This window comes from Ascaphus truei, chromosome 7, assembly GCF_040206685.1.
Source record: "Ascaphus truei isolate aAscTru1 chromosome 7, aAscTru1.hap1, whole genome shotgun sequence".
NCBI lineage: Eukaryota > Metazoa > Chordata > Amphibia > Anura > Ascaphidae > Ascaphus > Ascaphus truei.
In genome coordinates this window covers 25428685-25445265 of record NC_134489.1, presented here as the reverse complement: position 1 = coordinate 25445265, position 16581 = coordinate 25428685, and the positions used below count along the sequence as shown (strand labels likewise).

The 16581-nt window shown below is 50.1% G+C and overlaps 13 non-coding genes across 13 annotated transcripts; all 13 read right to left on the bottom strand.

Moving 5' to 3' along the window:
* Positions 1 to 796: 796 nt before the first annotated feature.
* On the bottom strand, positions 797 to 987 carry LOC142500380 (U2 spliceosomal RNA). The gene has a single exon (XR_012802939.1). It is a non-coding gene; the product is annotated as a U2 spliceosomal RNA (small nuclear RNA).
* Positions 988 to 1810: 823 nt separating this feature from the next.
* On the bottom strand, positions 1811 to 2001 carry LOC142500379 (U2 spliceosomal RNA). Its single transcript, XR_012802938.1, has one exon. It is a non-coding gene; the product is annotated as a U2 spliceosomal RNA (small nuclear RNA).
* An 823-nt stretch (positions 2002 to 2824) lies between these two features.
* Positions 2825 to 3015, bottom strand: LOC142500378 (U2 spliceosomal RNA). Its single transcript, XR_012802937.1, has one exon. It is a non-coding gene; the product is annotated as a U2 spliceosomal RNA (small nuclear RNA).
* An 823-nt stretch (positions 3016 to 3838) lies between these two features.
* On the bottom strand, positions 3839 to 4029 carry LOC142500377 (U2 spliceosomal RNA). The gene has a single exon (XR_012802936.1). It is a non-coding gene; the product is annotated as a U2 spliceosomal RNA (small nuclear RNA).
* An 823-nt stretch (positions 4030 to 4852) lies between these two features.
* LOC142500376 (U2 spliceosomal RNA) lies at positions 4853 to 5043 on the bottom strand. The gene has a single exon (XR_012802935.1). It is a non-coding gene; the product is annotated as a U2 spliceosomal RNA (small nuclear RNA).
* An 823-nt stretch (positions 5044 to 5866) lies between these two features.
* Positions 5867 to 6057, bottom strand: LOC142500375 (U2 spliceosomal RNA). Its single transcript, XR_012802934.1, has one exon. It is a non-coding gene; the product is annotated as a U2 spliceosomal RNA (small nuclear RNA).
* An 823-nt stretch (positions 6058 to 6880) lies between these two features.
* Positions 6881 to 7071, bottom strand: LOC142500374 (U2 spliceosomal RNA). The gene has a single exon (XR_012802933.1). It is a non-coding gene; the product is annotated as a U2 spliceosomal RNA (small nuclear RNA).
* Positions 7072 to 7894: 823 nt separating this feature from the next.
* On the bottom strand, positions 7895 to 8085 carry LOC142500373 (U2 spliceosomal RNA). Its single transcript, XR_012802932.1, has one exon. It is a non-coding gene; the product is annotated as a U2 spliceosomal RNA (small nuclear RNA).
* Positions 8086 to 8908: 823 nt separating this feature from the next.
* On the bottom strand, positions 8909 to 9099 carry LOC142500371 (U2 spliceosomal RNA). Its single transcript, XR_012802930.1, has one exon. It is a non-coding gene; the product is annotated as a U2 spliceosomal RNA (small nuclear RNA).
* An 823-nt stretch (positions 9100 to 9922) lies between these two features.
* LOC142500370 (U2 spliceosomal RNA) lies at positions 9923 to 10113 on the bottom strand. Its single transcript, XR_012802929.1, has one exon. It is a non-coding gene; the product is annotated as a U2 spliceosomal RNA (small nuclear RNA).
* An 823-nt stretch (positions 10114 to 10936) lies between these two features.
* Positions 10937 to 11130, bottom strand: LOC142500108 (U2 spliceosomal RNA). The gene has a single exon (XR_012802809.1). It is a non-coding gene; the product is annotated as a U2 spliceosomal RNA (small nuclear RNA).
* Positions 11131 to 15232: 4102 nt separating this feature from the next.
* Positions 15233 to 15423, bottom strand: LOC142500369 (U2 spliceosomal RNA). The gene has a single exon (XR_012802928.1). It is a non-coding gene; the product is annotated as a U2 spliceosomal RNA (small nuclear RNA).
* Positions 15424 to 16246: 823 nt separating this feature from the next.
* On the bottom strand, positions 16247 to 16437 carry LOC142500368 (U2 spliceosomal RNA). The gene has a single exon (XR_012802927.1). It is a non-coding gene; the product is annotated as a U2 spliceosomal RNA (small nuclear RNA).
* Positions 16438 to 16581: the final 144 nt, after the last annotated feature.

Genomic DNA, 16581 nt, shown 5'->3' with positions numbered 1-16581 from the left:
CCGCCCGACGGCCAGGGGCGCTACGCTTTAGGGAGAAGGGCAGAGGGAGCCGCTGGCTGCCCGCTCGCCTCCTCCCCCAGCAGGCCTGCCTCCAGTCCCTCCGCTCCTCCCGACACAGCCCCGGGGAGTCTATGCAGCAGCGGCGGCGACGACGACGACGGATGCAAAAGCCAAAGACTTTCTATGGAGTAAAGAAAAGCAGCCGCACACACTGCTGGGGGGCCCGCATGGCCAGCAAACAGCCAAAAAGGCACATGCTTCCAGTTCTTTTTCCGGCACCAGGCTTCGTCTGCTTATTTGCATAGGAACCGCCCACTTTTTCTCTGCTAGCCGACTCGTCCGGGCTGCCATGAAACTCAGGCAGCAAGCATGCAAGCAGCCAGTGGCTGGGCTTTTCAGTTCAGGTCATTTCAGCCAGCCAGCCATTGTGACAAGAAGCCAGCAAGTCAAGGCATTTGCTGCTTGCTGCTTGCTGCTTGCTGCTGCAGTGTTTGCTATGCAGGCTATTTGGATACAGCTTCAACAGGAGTTTCTTAGGCATCTGCTCGTTCGGACTGAATTAGGCTAGGCAGCAGGCGGCACTCCTGCTCCATGCGAGGAGGAGCTGAAAAGAAAAGAAAGTAAGAAGCCACGCAAAAGAGCAAACAAGACACAGCAAAAAGAAGGAGGCTTTATTTTGTCGTCATTTCATCTTCTTCTTTCTTTGCAAAAGAAAGAGCCAAAAATGCATGTTTGTTTTTTTTCTGTCAGACAGTCATTTGTTTCTATTTTTTGATACAAGCCAAATATCCCCAAAGGGAAGTGCACCGGTCCTGGAGGTACTGCAATACCAGGTCAATGCGTGGAGTGGACAGAGCAAGCTCTTCTTCCATCTCCCTGTTCTAAAAATCCATTTAATATATGGTCCCCAGATAGGGGACGTATCAGATATTAAACTGATAAGAACAGATACTACACTTGATCTTAGCCAAAAGGCCGAGAAGCGATAACCAGAAATGGGCCCCCGCCTGAGCGCCGCCCGACGGCCAGGGGCGCTACGCTTTAGGGAGAAGGGCAGAGGGAGCCGCTGGCTGCCCGCTCGCCTCCTCCCCCAGCAGGCCTGCCTCCAGTCCCTCCGCTCCTCCCGACACAGCCCCGGGGAGTCTATGCAGCAGCGGCGGCGACGACGACGACGGATGCAAAAGCCAAAGACTTTCTATGGAGTAAAGAAAAGCAGCCGCACACACTGCTGGGGGGCCCGCATGGCCAGCAAACAGCCAAAAAGGCACATGCTTCCAGTTCTTTTTCCGGCACCAGGCTTCGTCTGCTTATTTGCATAGGAACCGCCCACTTTTTCTCTGCTAGCCGACTCGTCCGGGCTGCCATGAAACTCAGGCAGCAAGCATGCAAGCAGCCAGTGGCTGGGCTTTTCAGTTCAGGTCATTTCAGCCAGCCAGCCATTGTGACAAGAAGCCAGCAAGTCAAGGCATTTGCTGCTTGCTGCTTGCTGCTTGCTGCTGCAGTGTTTGCTATGCAGGCTATTTGGATACAGCTTCAACAGGAGTTTCTTAGGCATCTGCTCGTTCGGACTGAATTAGGCTAGGCAGCAGGCGGCACTCCTGCTCCATGCGAGGAGGAGCTGAAAAGAAAAGAAAGTAAGAAGCCACGCAAAAGAGCAAACAAGACACAGCAAAAAGAAGGAGGCTTTATTTTGTCGTCATTTCATCTTCTTCTTTCTTTGCAAAAGAAAGAGCCAAAAATGCATGTTTGTTTTTTTTCTGTCAGACAGTCATTTGTTTCTATTTTTTGATACAAGCCAAATATCCCCAAAGGGAAGTGCACCGGTCCTGGAGGTACTGCAATACCAGGTCAATGCGTGGAGTGGACAGAGCAAGCTCTTCTTCCATCTCCCTGTTCTAAAAATCCATTTAATATATGGTCCCCAGATAGGGGACGTATCAGATATTAAACTGATAAGAACAGATACTACACTTGATCTTAGCCAAAAGGCCGAGAAGCGATAACCAGAAATGGGCCCCCGCCTGAGCGCCGCCCGACGGCCAGGGGCGCTACGCTTTAGGGAGAAGGGCAGAGGGAGCCGCTGGCTGCCCGCTCGCCTCCTCCCCCAGCAGGCCTGCCTCCAGTCCCTCCGCTCCTCCCGACACAGCCCCGGGGAGTCTATGCAGCAGCGGCGGCGACGACGACGACGGATGCAAAAGCCAAAGACTTTCTATGGAGTAAAGAAAAGCAGCCGCACACACTGCTGGGGGGCCCGCATGGCCAGCAAACAGCCAAAAAGGCACATGCTTCCAGTTCTTTTTCCGGCACCAGGCTTCGTCTGCTTATTTGCATAGGAACCGCCCACTTTTTCTCTGCTAGCCGACTCGTCCGGGCTGCCATGAAACTCAGGCAGCAAGCATGCAAGCAGCCAGTGGCTGGGCTTTTCAGTTCAGGTCATTTCAGCCAGCCAGCCATTGTGACAAGAAGCCAGCAAGTCAAGGCATTTGCTGCTTGCTGCTTGCTGCTTGCTGCTGCAGTGTTTGCTATGCAGGCTATTTGGATACAGCTTCAACAGGAGTTTCTTAGGCATCTGCTCGTTCGGACTGAATTAGGCTAGGCAGCAGGCGGCACTCCTGCTCCATGCGAGGAGGAGCTGAAAAGAAAAGAAAGTAAGAAGCCACGCAAAAGAGCAAACAAGACACAGCAAAAAGAAGGAGGCTTTATTTTGTCGTCATTTCATCTTCTTCTTTCTTTGCAAAAGAAAGAGCCAAAAATGCATGTTTGTTTTTTTTCTGTCAGACAGTCATTTGTTTCTATTTTTTGATACAAGCCAAATATCCCCAAAGGGAAGTGCACCGGTCCTGGAGGTACTGCAATACCAGGTCAATGCGTGGAGTGGACAGAGCAAGCTCTTCTTCCATCTCCCTGTTCTAAAAATCCATTTAATATATGGTCCCCAGATAGGGGACGTATCAGATATTAAACTGATAAGAACAGATACTACACTTGATCTTAGCCAAAAGGCCGAGAAGCGATAACCAGAAATGGGCCCCCGCCTGAGCGCCGCCCGACGGCCAGGGGCGCTACGCTTTAGGGAGAAGGGCAGAGGGAGCCGCTGGCTGCCCGCTCGCCTCCTCCCCCAGCAGGCCTGCCTCCAGTCCCTCCGCTCCTCCCGACACAGCCCCGGGGAGTCTATGCAGCAGCGGCGGCGACGACGACGACGGATGCAAAAGCCAAAGACTTTCTATGGAGTAAAGAAAAGCAGCCGCACACACTGCTGGGGGGCCCGCATGGCCAGCAAACAGCCAAAAAGGCACATGCTTCCAGTTCTTTTTCCGGCACCAGGCTTCGTCTGCTTATTTGCATAGGAACCGCCCACTTTTTCTCTGCTAGCCGACTCGTCCGGGCTGCCATGAAACTCAGGCAGCAAGCATGCAAGCAGCCAGTGGCTGGGCTTTTCAGTTCAGGTCATTTCAGCCAGCCAGCCATTGTGACAAGAAGCCAGCAAGTCAAGGCATTTGCTGCTTGCTGCTTGCTGCTTGCTGCTGCAGTGTTTGCTATGCAGGCTATTTGGATACAGCTTCAACAGGAGTTTCTTAGGCATCTGCTCGTTCGGACTGAATTAGGCTAGGCAGCAGGCGGCACTCCTGCTCCATGCGAGGAGGAGCTGAAAAGAAAAGAAAGTAAGAAGCCACGCAAAAGAGCAAACAAGACACAGCAAAAAGAAGGAGGCTTTATTTTGTCGTCATTTCATCTTCTTCTTTCTTTGCAAAAGAAAGAGCCAAAAATGCATGTTTGTTTTTTTTCTGTCAGACAGTCATTTGTTTCTATTTTTTGATACAAGCCAAATATCCCCAAAGGGAAGTGCACCGGTCCTGGAGGTACTGCAATACCAGGTCAATGCGTGGAGTGGACAGAGCAAGCTCTTCTTCCATCTCCCTGTTCTAAAAATCCATTTAATATATGGTCCCCAGATAGGGGACGTATCAGATATTAAACTGATAAGAACAGATACTACACTTGATCTTAGCCAAAAGGCCGAGAAGCGATAACCAGAAATGGGCCCCCGCCTGAGCGCCGCCCGACGGCCAGGGGCGCTACGCTTTAGGGAGAAGGGCAGAGGGAGCCGCTGGCTGCCCGCTCGCCTCCTCCCCCAGCAGGCCTGCCTCCAGTCCCTCCGCTCCTCCCGACACAGCCCCGGGGAGTCTATGCAGCAGCGGCGGCGACGACGACGACGGATGCAAAAGCCAAAGACTTTCTATGGAGTAAAGAAAAGCAGCCGCACACACTGCTGGGGGGCCCGCATGGCCAGCAAACAGCCAAAAAGGCACATGCTTCCAGTTCTTTTTCCGGCACCAGGCTTCGTCTGCTTATTTGCATAGGAACCGCCCACTTTTTCTCTGCTAGCCGACTCGTCCGGGCTGCCATGAAACTCAGGCAGCAAGCATGCAAGCAGCCAGTGGCTGGGCTTTTCAGTTCAGGTCATTTCAGCCAGCCAGCCATTGTGACAAGAAGCCAGCAAGTCAAGGCATTTGCTGCTTGCTGCTTGCTGCTTGCTGCTGCAGTGTTTGCTATGCAGGCTATTTGGATACAGCTTCAACAGGAGTTTCTTAGGCATCTGCTCGTTCGGACTGAATTAGGCTAGGCAGCAGGCGGCACTCCTGCTCCATGCGAGGAGGAGCTGAAAAGAAAAGAAAGTAAGAAGCCACGCAAAAGAGCAAACAAGACACAGCAAAAAGAAGGAGGCTTTATTTTGTCGTCATTTCATCTTCTTCTTTCTTTGCAAAAGAAAGAGCCAAAAATGCATGTTTGTTTTTTTTCTGTCAGACAGTCATTTGTTTCTATTTTTTGATACAAGCCAAATATCCCCAAAGGGAAGTGCACCGGTCCTGGAGGTACTGCAATACCAGGTCAATGCGTGGAGTGGACAGAGCAAGCTCTTCTTCCATCTCCCTGTTCTAAAAATCCATTTAATATATGGTCCCCAGATAGGGGACGTATCAGATATTAAACTGATAAGAACAGATACTACACTTGATCTTAGCCAAAAGGCCGAGAAGCGATAACCAGAAATGGGCCCCCGCCTGAGCGCCGCCCGACGGCCAGGGGCGCTACGCTTTAGGGAGAAGGGCAGAGGGAGCCGCTGGCTGCCCGCTCGCCTCCTCCCCCAGCAGGCCTGCCTCCAGTCCCTCCGCTCCTCCCGACACAGCCCCGGGGAGTCTATGCAGCAGCGGCGGCGACGACGACGACGGATGCAAAAGCCAAAGACTTTCTATGGAGTAAAGAAAAGCAGCCGCACACACTGCTGGGGGGCCCGCATGGCCAGCAAACAGCCAAAAAGGCACATGCTTCCAGTTCTTTTTCCGGCACCAGGCTTCGTCTGCTTATTTGCATAGGAACCGCCCACTTTTTCTCTGCTAGCCGACTCGTCCGGGCTGCCATGAAACTCAGGCAGCAAGCATGCAAGCAGCCAGTGGCTGGGCTTTTCAGTTCAGGTCATTTCAGCCAGCCAGCCATTGTGACAAGAAGCCAGCAAGTCAAGGCATTTGCTGCTTGCTGCTTGCTGCTTGCTGCTGCAGTGTTTGCTATGCAGGCTATTTGGATACAGCTTCAACAGGAGTTTCTTAGGCATCTGCTCGTTCGGACTGAATTAGGCTAGGCAGCAGGCGGCACTCCTGCTCCATGCGAGGAGGAGCTGAAAAGAAAAGAAAGTAAGAAGCCACGCAAAAGAGCAAACAAGACACAGCAAAAAGAAGGAGGCTTTATTTTGTCGTCATTTCATCTTCTTCTTTCTTTGCAAAAGAAAGAGCCAAAAATGCATGTTTGTTTTTTTTCTGTCAGACAGTCATTTGTTTCTATTTTTTGATACAAGCCAAATATCCCCAAAGGGAAGTGCACCGGTCCTGGAGGTACTGCAATACCAGGTCAATGCGTGGAGTGGACAGAGCAAGCTCTTCTTCCATCTCCCTGTTCTAAAAATCCATTTAATATATGGTCCCCAGATAGGGGACGTATCAGATATTAAACTGATAAGAACAGATACTACACTTGATCTTAGCCAAAAGGCCGAGAAGCGATAACCAGAAATGGGCCCCCGCCTGAGCGCCGCCCGACGGCCAGGGGCGCTACGCTTTAGGGAGAAGGGCAGAGGGAGCCGCTGGCTGCCCGCTCGCCTCCTCCCCCAGCAGGCCTGCCTCCAGTCCCTCCGCTCCTCCCGACACAGCCCCGGGGAGTCTATGCAGCAGCGGCGGCGACGACGACGACGGATGCAAAAGCCAAAGACTTTCTATGGAGTAAAGAAAAGCAGCCGCACACACTGCTGGGGGGCCCGCATGGCCAGCAAACAGCCAAAAAGGCACATGCTTCCAGTTCTTTTTCCGGCACCAGGCTTCGTCTGCTTATTTGCATAGGAACCGCCCACTTTTTCTCTGCTAGCCGACTCGTCCGGGCTGCCATGAAACTCAGGCAGCAAGCATGCAAGCAGCCAGTGGCTGGGCTTTTCAGTTCAGGTCATTTCAGCCAGCCAGCCATTGTGACAAGAAGCCAGCAAGTCAAGGCATTTGCTGCTTGCTGCTTGCTGCTTGCTGCTGCAGTGTTTGCTATGCAGGCTATTTGGATACAGCTTCAACAGGAGTTTCTTAGGCATCTGCTCGTTCGGACTGAATTAGGCTAGGCAGCAGGCGGCACTCCTGCTCCATGCGAGGAGGAGCTGAAAAGAAAAGAAAGTAAGAAGCCACGCAAAAGAGCAAACAAGACACAGCAAAAAGAAGGAGGCTTTATTTTGTCGTCATTTCATCTTCTTCTTTCTTTGCAAAAGAAAGAGCCAAAAATGCATGTTTGTTTTTTTTCTGTCAGACAGTCATTTGTTTCTATTTTTTGATACAAGCCAAATATCCCCAAAGGGAAGTGCACCGGTCCTGGAGGTACTGCAATACCAGGTCAATGCGTGGAGTGGACAGAGCAAGCTCTTCTTCCATCTCCCTGTTCTAAAAATCCATTTAATATATGGTCCCCAGATAGGGGACGTATCAGATATTAAACTGATAAGAACAGATACTACACTTGATCTTAGCCAAAAGGCCGAGAAGCGATAACCAGAAATGGGCCCCCGCCTGAGCGCCGCCCGACGGCCAGGGGCGCTACGCTTTAGGGAGAAGGGCAGAGGGAGCCGCTGGCTGCCCGCTCGCCTCCTCCCCCAGCAGGCCTGCCTCCAGTCCCTCCGCTCCTCCCGACACAGCCCCGGGGAGTCTATGCAGCAGCGGCGGCGACGACGACGACGGATGCAAAAGCCAAAGACTTTCTATGGAGTAAAGAAAAGCAGCCGCACACACTGCTGGGGGGCCCGCATGGCCAGCAAACAGCCAAAAAGGCACATGCTTCCAGTTCTTTTTCCGGCACCAGGCTTCGTCTGCTTATTTGCATAGGAACCGCCCACTTTTTCTCTGCTAGCCGACTCGTCCGGGCTGCCATGAAACTCAGGCAGCAAGCATGCAAGCAGCCAGTGGCTGGGCTTTTCAGTTCAGGTCATTTCAGCCAGCCAGCCATTGTGACAAGAAGCCAGCAAGTCAAGGCATTTGCTGCTTGCTGCTTGCTGCTTGCTGCTGCAGTGTTTGCTATGCAGGCTATTTGGATACAGCTTCAACAGGAGTTTCTTAGGCATCTGCTCGTTCGGACTGAATTAGGCTAGGCAGCAGGCGGCACTCCTGCTCCATGCGAGGAGGAGCTGAAAAGAAAAGAAAGTAAGAAGCCACGCAAAAGAGCAAACAAGACACAGCAAAAAGAAGGAGGCTTTATTTTGTCGTCATTTCATCTTCTTCTTTCTTTGCAAAAGAAAGAGCCAAAAATGCATGTTTGTTTTTTTTCTGTCAGACAGTCATTTGTTTCTATTTTTTGATACAAGCCAAATATCCCCAAAGGGAAGTGCACCGGTCCTGGAGGTACTGCAATACCAGGTCAATGCGTGGAGTGGACAGAGCAAGCTCTTCTTCCATCTCCCTGTTCTAAAAATCCATTTAATATATGGTCCCCAGATAGGGGACGTATCAGATATTAAACTGATAAGAACAGATACTACACTTGATCTTAGCCAAAAGGCCGAGAAGCGATAACCAGAAATGGGCCCCCGCCTGAGCGCCGCCCGACGGCCAGGGGCGCTACGCTTTAGGGAGAAGGGCAGAGGGAGCCGCTGGCTGCCCGCTCGCCTCCTCCCCCAGCAGGCCTGCCTCCAGTCCCTCCGCTCCTCCCGACACAGCCCCGGGGAGTCTATGCAGCAGCGGCGGCGACGACGACGACGGATGCAAAAGCCAAAGACTTTCTATGGAGTAAAGAAAAGCAGCCGCACACACTGCTGGGGGGCCCGCATGGCCAGCAAACAGCCAAAAAGGCACATGCTTCCAGTTCTTTTTCCGGCACCAGGCTTCGTCTGCTTATTTGCATAGGAACCGCCCACTTTTTCTCTGCTAGCCGACTCGTCCGGGCTGCCATGAAACTCAGGCAGCAAGCATGCAAGCAGCCAGTGGCTGGGCTTTTCAGTTCAGGTCATTTCAGCCAGCCAGCCATTGTGACAAGAAGCCAGCAAGTCAAGGCATTTGCTGCTTGCTGCTTGCTGCTTGCTGCTGCAGTGTTTGCTATGCAGGCTATTTGGATACAGCTTCAACAGGAGTTTCTTAGGCATCTGCTCGTTCGGACTGAATTAGGCTAGGCAGCAGGCGGCACTCCTGCTCCATGCGAGGAGGAGCTGAAAAGAAAAGAAAGTAAGAAGCCACGCAAAAGAGCAAACAAGACACAGCAAAAAGAAGGAGGCTTTATTTTGTCGTCATTTCATCTTCTTCTTTCTTTGCAAAAGAAAGAGCCAAAAATGCATGTTTGTTTTTTTTCTGTCAGACAGTCATTTGTTTCTATTTTTTGATACAAGCCAAATATCCCCAAAGGGAAGTGCACCGGTCCTGGAGGTACTGCAATACCAGGTCAATGCGTGGAGTGGACAGAGCAAGCTCTTCTTCCATCTCCCTGTTCTAAAAATCCATTTAATATATGGTCCCCAGATAGGGGACGTATCAGATATTAAACTGATAAGAACAGATACTACACTTGATCTTAGCCAAAAGGCCGAGAAGCGATAACCAGAAATGGGCCCCCGCCTGAGCGCCGCCCGACGGCCAGGGGCGCTACGCTTTAGGGAGAAGGGCAGAGGGAGCCGCTGGCTGCCCGCTCGCCTCCTCCCCCAGCAGGCCTGCCTCCAGTCCCTCCGCTCCTCCCGACACAGCCCCGGGGAGTCTATGCAGCAGCGGCGGCGACGACGACGACGGATGCAAAAGCCAAAGACTTTCTATGGAGTAAAGAAAAGCAGCCGCACACACTGCTGGGGGGCCCGCATGGCCAGCAAACAGCCAAAAAGGCACATGCTTCCAGTTCTTTTTCCGGCACCAGGCTTCGTCTGCTTATTTGCATAGGAACCGCCCACTTTTTCTCTGCTAGCCGACTCGTCCGGGCTGCCATGAAACTCAGGCAGCAAGCATGCAAGCAGCCAGTGGCTGGGCTTTTCAGTTCAGGTCATTTCAGCCAGCCAGCCATTGTGACAAGAAGCCAGCAAGTCAAGGCATTTGCTGCTTGCTGCTTGCTGCTTGCTGCTGCAGTGTTTGCTATGCAGGCTATTTGGATACAGCTTCAACAGGAGTTTCTTAGGCATCTGCTCGTTCGGACTGAATTAGGCTAGGCAGCAGGCGGCACTCCTGCTCCATGCGAGGAGGAGCTGAAAAGAAAAGAAAGTAAGAAGCCACGCAAAAGAGCAAACAAGACACAGCAAAAAGAAGGAGGCTTTATTTTGTCGTCATTTCATCTTCTTCTTTCTTTGCAAAAGAAAGAGCCAAAAATGCATGTTTGTTTTTTTTCTGTCAGACAGTCATTTGTTTCTATTTTTTGATACAAGCCAAATATCCCCAAAGGGAAGTGCACCGGTCCTGGAGGTACTGCAATACCAGGTCAATGCGTGGAGTGGACAGAGCAAGCTCTTCTTCCATCTCCCTGTTCTAAAAATCCATTTAATATATGGTCCCCAGATAGGGGACGTATCAGATATTAAACTGATAAGAACAGATACTACACTTGATCTTAGCCAAAAGGCCGAGAAGCGATAACCAGAAATGGGCCCCCGCCTGAGCGCCGCCCGACGGCCAGGGGCGCTACGCTTTAGGGAGAAGGGCAGAGGGAGCCGCTGGCTGCCCGCTCGCCTCCTCCCCCAGCAGGCCTGCCTCCAGTCCCTCCGCTCCTCCCGACACAGCCCCGGGGAGTCTATGCAGCAGCGGCGGCGACGACGACGACGGATGCAAAAGCCAAAGACTTTCTATGGAGTAAAGAAAAGCAGCCGCACACACTGCTGGGGGGCCCGCATGGCCAGCAAACAGCCAAAAAGGCACATGCTTCCAGTTCTTTTTCCGGCACCAGGCTTCGTCTGCTTATTTGCATAGGAACCGCCCACTTTTTCTCTGCTAGCCGACTCGTCCGGGCTGCCATGAAACTCAGGCAGCAAGCATGCAAGCAGCCAGTGGCTGGGCTTTTCAGTTCAGGTCATTTCAGCCAGCCAGCCATTGTGACAAGAAGCCAGCAAGTCAAGGCATTTGCTGCTTGCTGCTTGCTGCTTGCTGCTGCAGTGTTTGCTATGCAGGCTATTTGGATACAGCTTCAACAGGAGTTTCTTAGGCATCTGCTCGTTCGGACTGAATTAGGCTAGGCAGCAGGCGGCACTCCTGCTCCATGCGAGGAGGAGCTGAAAAGAAAAGAAAGTAAGAAGCCACGCAAAAGAGCAAACAAGACACAGCAAAAAGAAGGAGGCTTTATTTTGTCGTCATTTCATCTTCTTCTTTCTTTGCAAAAGAAAGAGCCAAAAATGCATGTTTGTTTTTTTTCTGTCAGACAGTCATTTGTTTCTATTTTTTGATACAAGCCAAATATCCCCAAAGGGAAGTGCACCGGTCCTGGAGGTACTGCAATACCAGGTCAATGCGTGGAGTGGACAGAGCAAGCTCTTCTTCCATCTCCCTGTTCTAAAAATCCATTTAATATATGGTCCCCAGATAGGGGACGTATCAGATATTAAACTGATAAGAACAGATTTTTTTTTTTTTTTAAATGTTTATTCACATTTCAAAATATTTACAAACAGTAAATAAGAAAACATTTCAACAAATAAATCATTGTTACTTCACACAATCAAACATTCTAAAAACTAACAGAAAATCCCTATTTCTTAATTTCCGAAAACATTACCATCAGTAAATAAAATACCTTTCCATCAGCCTGAATTTACAATCGTAAACCTCCCCCACACAATCTTTTCAAAAAAACCTTTCACATTATTTACAGTAAATAGCAATTTTTCCACATAATACATTCCACATTTACAAGACCATTACATTTTGTACATACATAAAAATCAAATTTCCAATTTAAACATTTCCACCACTGTTAAACACACATTTCATAATTTCCCTTTACCTCCTTTGTCTACTACTTTGCTCTTCTTTTATCTAAAAACTCCCTTCTATTCTTCTTTTCTGCCTCAAGCTCCTCTGGCGACATTTTTTGCTTCAGGTCTAATAACCTCTCTAACTCCCTTACTCTTTGGTCTATCCCCCCATAAGGGCTTGTATCCTGTATCATTTTATACCATACTTCTACCTCTCCTACTTTCTCCTCTACCTCCTTTTTTTTTTTTTCTAAAAATTCCTGTTTTTTTTCCATTTCCCAATTTGTTTTGAAAACCTCTTCCACTTTTTCCCCACTCAATCCACTAACCATCACTTTCTCTTTTTCCCCAACTATCTGACTACATATTTCTACAATTTTCTTCTGTTCTACCATCATTTTCCCCTCCATTTTCCTTGCTACCTCCTGTTTTGAAAAAACTTTTGAGGATCCCCCTGTCTCCATAGCTTCCATCTTACTAGAACTTTCTTCCTCGCTTTCGCTCCTACTTGTCCCCCCAACTTTCCTTAGTTTCACCTCTTTGCCTTGATCCATCTGCTCTTCTTCCTCACTACAACTATCCGAATCATTTTCACTACTTTCTTCCATGTCTTCCATTTCTTTCTCTAATATTCTTTCACAGTTTTCTAATTCCTTATTTATAGCATGCTCTGCAGCTTTTGCTTTTTCTCTGCTTTTCTCCGAAGTATCCTTTCCTACTATTTCTTTCTTCTCTTTTATCCATTTATCCAAGTGCCTGTTGTACTTTCCTTTCCATCTTTTAACACAATCCTCATAGGTCCATTTTTTCCCTATCGCTCTTTGTCTTCCCTGCTCTTCTCTTTCTTCTATACTCACACCACTTCCGATTTTTTTATTTTTCCCTTTTCCTCTGCTTACACTTTCAAAAGAGGTACTTACCTCCCCCCCTTTCTCATTTGTACTTGTTCCTATTACTTCCTGACTTTGCGTTTTGAATATGGCAGGATAACCTATCAAGTCATCCGAGGCTGCTTTCACTACACATCCCTCTCTCCTTGGGCCCACTTTCTCCTCTTTTCCTTCTTCTAGAACCTCTTCCTTTGCCTCTTTCCCTTCTCTTGCCTTATTTTCTGAGTTTAAAGGTTTTTCCTCCATACTTGCTACTTCTATTTCTTTCTGTTCTTTCCCTAAGTCCCCCACCACCTCTTGTATTTTCTCTAGAACTTTATACGTTCCTTCTTCCTGCCTGTCTTCCAGGGTCTCTTCCACCACTGTCACTTCTGTAAGCTTCACGAAATCTTGTACTTCCTCCTCACTAATTTCCTCAGTTTCTCCTAGTATATATTCCTCCTCTTCTCCTTTAAAATCTGCTCTACCCTCCTTTACCTCCACCCACTGCAAACCTTCTGTTTTCAATTCCTCATATTTCTCTTTAGTAATATTTTTCCTTTGACTCATTAATTTTTCCAAACTCTGTATCATTTGTTGCTCTGAACTCCCTTTATGTTGCTTCCTAAATATTTTAACCCAAAACTCTACTTCCCCTACTGCCTTATCAAATTCCTCCATTTTTTTTGTTAGATCTTTTCCATATTTTTTCACTACCCTCTCTACCTTTTCTCTAGGCCCCACTCTCTCCTCCTCCCCTTGGCCTTCCTTCACATCTCTACTGTCCACTTCTTGTTTACGCTTTTGGGGTTTTTTCCCCCCAATTGTAATCTCCATCCCCTCCTCCTGCTGTTCTACCCCAACATTCCTTCCCTCACTCTGTGTGTCTTGAACCTCCATACTATCTGCCCAATTTTGCTCAGACATGCTCAGAGACTCTGCCACCCCATTCCCCATCAAGATCTGGCCACCTTCACCCCCCTCTCCCTTTCCCCCAACAAAGCTTTGGGCAATATTGTCCAAAAGAAAATCTTCCTCTTTTTTCTCCAGGTCCTCTCCCTCTTGGCTTGCCACATCCGTGTCCTCCCCTCCTGCAGCTTGAGCATAGCTCCTTTTCTTGCACTGTCGTGCCAAATGTCCTCTTACCCCACACACATCACATTTCTTTGGGATCTTACAATAGGCCGCCGTATGGCCTTCCTCGCCGCAATTGCGACACACCATCTCAGTCTTTTCACACTTTTCTCTTGTGTGTCCATAACGAAAACATTTCCTACAATAAGTAGGTTGTCCTGGGTAGAAAAGAAAACCCCTGTTTCCGGCAATACTAAAGCTGGCCGGAGGGTGCATCACTCCCCCCACCCCCGTCGAGTCTGCTTTGAACCGCACCCAATACCGTCTCTTACCATTGTACATTTTATAAGGGTTATACAACTCTTCTCCCCCTCTCACTTCCATGCAGTACCTCTTTAAAAAAAGAAAAATATCTTCTTTCCGTGCATAGGGGTTATACATATGCACCACAACTGGTCTCATCTCCAGCATAAAACTTGGTCCCAAGCTGATTCCACGCATGTTCTCATCCAAAGCCATCTCTTTGCACCTTTCGTAGGCACACAGGCAATCCGCATCTTCAAAAAGGGTCAGATCGTAGATCCCTTGTTTCTGGAAATCCTGCAGACACATCACTTTTGTTGCTGCCAAACCGATCACTCCATTCAGAATCGTCTCCACGAAAAACGTCAGGCTGACTCGCTGTCTCTCCGCCTCTGCTACCAGGAACCGAAGCGTATTCCTCATATGAGCTCCAGACGCCATTGTCTCAGCTCTCCTTGTCCGCTCTCAAGCTCGGGTGCGGCGCCCCCACAGCAGCAAGGGACTTAAGCCCTTTCGGGCGATGTCCCAAGGCCAAGGCGCCGGCCCCTTACTCTCCGTCTCGTGCTCGCCCTCCGAATCGCACAGGATGTTGTACCTCCCCAATAGCTACAATACGGCTTAAGACCCCAGAGGGGCCGATGCCGCAAGGCCGAGGAAGCACTATCCCTGCTGGCCCTCTGACTTCGACACTTGGTCTTAGCCAAAAGGCCGAGAAGCGATAACCAGAAATGGGCCCCCGCCTGAGCGCCGCCCGACGGCCAGGGGCGCTACGCTTTAGGGAGAAGGGCAGAGGGAGCCGCTGGCTGCCCGCTCGCCTCCTCCCCCAGCAGGCCTGCCTCCAGTCCCTCCGCTCCTCCCGACACAGCCCCGGGGAGTCTATGCAGCAGCGGCGGCGACGACGACGACGGATGCAAAAGCCAAAGACTTTCTATGGAGTAAAGAAAAGCAGCCGCACACACTGCTGGGGGGCCCGCATGGCCAGCAAACAGCCAAAAAGGCACATGCTTCCAGTTCTTTTTCCGGCACCAGGCTTCGTCTGCTTATTTGCATAGGAACCGCCCACTTTTTCTCTGCTAGCCGACTCGTCCGGGCTGCCATGAAACTCAGGCAGCAAGCATGCAAGCAGCCAGTGGCTGGGCTTTTCAGTTCAGGTCATTTCAGCCAGCCAGCCATTGTGACAAGAAGCCAGCAAGTCAAGGCATTTGCTGCTTGCTGCTTGCTGCTTGCTGCTGCAGTGTTTGCTATGCAGGCTATTTGGATACAGCTTCAACAGGAGTTTCTTAGGCATCTGCTCGTTCGGACTGAATTAGGCTAGGCAGCAGGCGGCACTCCTGCTCCATGCGAGGAGGAGCTGAAAAGAAAAGAAAGTAAGAAGCCACGCAAAAGAGCAAACAAGACACAGCAAAAAGAAGGAGGCTTTATTTTGTCGTCATTTCATCTTCTTCTTTCTTTGCAAAAGAAAGAGCCAAAAATGCATGTTTGTTTTTTTTCTGTCAGACAGTCATTTGTTTCTATTTTTTGATACAAGCCAAATATCCCCAAAGGGAAGTGCACCGGTCCTGGAGGTACTGCAATACCAGGTCAATGCGTGGAGTGGACAGAGCAAGCTCTTCTTCCATCTCCCTGTTCTAAAAATCCATTTAATATATGGTCCCCAGATAGGGGACGTATCAGATATTAAACTGATAAGAACAGATACTACACTTGATCTTAGCCAAAAGGCCGAGAAGCGATAACCAGAAATGGGCCCCCGCCTGAGCGCCGCCCGACGGCCAGGGGCGCTACGCTTTAGGGAGAAGGGCAGAGGGAGCCGCTGGCTGCCCGCTCGCCTCCTCCCCCAGCAGGCCTGCCTCCAGTCCCTCCGCTCCTCCCGACACAGCCCCGGGGAGTCTATGCAGCAGCGGCGGCGACGACGACGACGGATGCAAAAGCCAAAGACTTTCTATGGAGTAAAGAAAAGCAGCCGCACACACTGCTGGGGGGCCCGCATGGCCAGCAAACAGCCAAAAAGGCACATGCTTCCAGTTCTTTTTCCGGCACCAGGCTTCGTCTGCTTATTTGCATAGGAACCGCCCACTTTTTCTCTGCTAGCCGACTCGTCCGGGCTGCCATGAAACTCAGGCAGCAAGCATGCAAGCAGCCAGTGGCTGGGCTTTTCAGTTCAGGTCATTTCAGCCAGCCAGCCATTGTGACAAGAAGCCAGCAAGTCAAGGCATTTGCTGCTTGCTGCTTGCTGCTTGCTGCTGCAGTGTTTGCTATGCAGGCTATTTGGATACAGCTTCAACAGGAGTTTCTTAGGCATCTGCTCGTTCGGACTGAATTAGGCTAGGCAGCAGGCGGCACTCCTGCTCCATGCGAGGAGGAGCTGAAAAGAAAAGAAAGTAAGAAGCCACGCAAAAGAGCAAACAAGACACAGCAAAAAGAAGGAGGCTTTATTTTGTCGTCATTTCATCTTCTTCTTTCTTTGCAAAAGAAAGAGCCAAAAATGCATGTTTGTTTTTTTTCTGTCAGACAGTCATTTGTTTCTATTTTTTGATACAAGCCAAATATCCCCAAAGGGAAGTGCACCGGTCCTGGAGGTACTGCAATACCAGGTCAATGCGTGGAGTGGACAGAGCAAGCTCTTCTTCCATCTCCCTGTTCTAAAAATCCATTTAATATATGGTCCCCAGATAGGGGACGTATCAGATATTAAACTGATAAGAACAGATACTACACTTGATCTTAGCCAAAAGGCCGAGAAGCGATAACCAGAAATGGGCCCCCGCCTGAGCGCCGCCCGACGGCCAGGGGCGCTACGCTTTAGGGAGAAGGGCAGAGGGAGCCGCTGGCTGCCCGCTCGCCTCCTCCCCCAGCAGGCCTGCCTCCAGTCCCTCCGCTCCTCCCGACACA